This window comes from Myotis brandtii, unplaced genomic scaffold, assembly GCF_000412655.1.
Source record: "Myotis brandtii unplaced genomic scaffold, ASM41265v1 scaffold1612, whole genome shotgun sequence".
NCBI classification, from domain to species: domain Eukaryota; kingdom Metazoa; phylum Chordata; class Mammalia; order Chiroptera; family Vespertilionidae; genus Myotis; species Myotis brandtii.
The window spans coordinates 1,101,621-1,102,898 of record NW_005355890.1 but is presented as its reverse complement, the minus strand read 5'-3'; the positions used below and the strand labels follow the sequence as shown (position 1 = coordinate 1,102,898).

Genomic DNA, 1,278 nt, shown 5'->3' with positions numbered 1-1,278 from the left:
ATACATATAATATATTTTTTTTTGAAAGAAAGAGAGAGGGAGAGATAGAAACATCAATGAAGAGAGAGCTCACTGACTGGCTGCCTCCTGTATGTGGGATACATATTATTATGAGTGATCCAGTTTGTCTCCATCCTGGCTAGCACTTAGTGTTGTCACTATTTTGTGTGTGTGGTTTGGATTTGCATTTTCCTGATGGATAATGATGTTGAATAGCTTCCCATGTCCTTTTTGTTATTTATATATCCTTTTCAGTAAAATGTCTGCTCATGTCTTTTGCTAGCTCCTAATTAGATTTTTAAAATTATTATGGAGTTTTGAGAGTTCTTTATATATTCAAAGAACTAGGTTCTTTGTCCCTTAGTCCACAGCCTGACTTTTTACCTACTTCAGATGGTGTTTTGCAGAGCAAATTTTTAATTCATCAATTTTTCCTTTATGGAGATTGTACTTCTGTGTCAAGTCTTTGGTGTCAAGAACTCTGCCTTTATCACAACTACAGAAAATACTTTTTCAGCACTATTTGTCATGTTTTTAGTTATAAACAAGTAAACAAATACGTTATAGGCAGCACAACATAATACAGAGACTAATAATCACACCTAGAGTGAGAAGACCAGAATTCTAATACCAATCCCACTACCACAAAGTCCCAAGATCTTGGGCAACTTTCTTAATCTAAAACTTGGTTTCCTTTAAATATAAAATGAACATAAAATTATCAGTTATGCTGCCAAATAACATGGTATTAAAAACAAATGCTATCATTACAAGGTGGTAAGACAAGCGCAGAATATAAATAAAGTTTGGGGGGGGGGGCAGGAAACACACCAGCCACAAAAACCAGAGGACTGGTTAAGACAGCTTTTACTGTTCCTTTCAGCTCTGAAATTCTAGAACTGATTTTAGCTGAGAAGACTAAAACAGGTTTCATGGTAATATCTGAAAGACAGGATTTTATCAGATTACATTTTCTAATTTTATGTAAAATATATTTAAAGATGGGCTTAAGATGGCAAGTGGAAGGATGATATAGATGTAAATCTATAGAACTTATACTCTCTAGAGAAGTTCTTGTCCAGATAAATATTTGGAGGGCCAACATCGAGTTCAGTGTTTCACTCACTGGTTCCATCCTCATGGAGGTCACAAAGATTCCACTGCTCCTGATCTGACTCACTCCCTACCACTCACGGAAATACTTAATTTAAAAGATAATTCCTACAACTAAGGAGGTTTTTATTATTACCAACTAGAGGCCTGGTGCACAAATTCATG

The 1,278-nt window shown here is 35.2% G+C and overlaps 1 protein-coding gene across 1 annotated transcript in view; it reads right to left on the bottom strand.

Moving 5' to 3' along the window:
- Positions 1 to 1,278, bottom strand: part of TMEM131 (transmembrane protein 131) — a 272,545-nt gene that overhangs the window by 152,724 nt on the left and 118,543 nt on the right. The gene's annotated exons all lie outside the window — the stretch shown is intronic.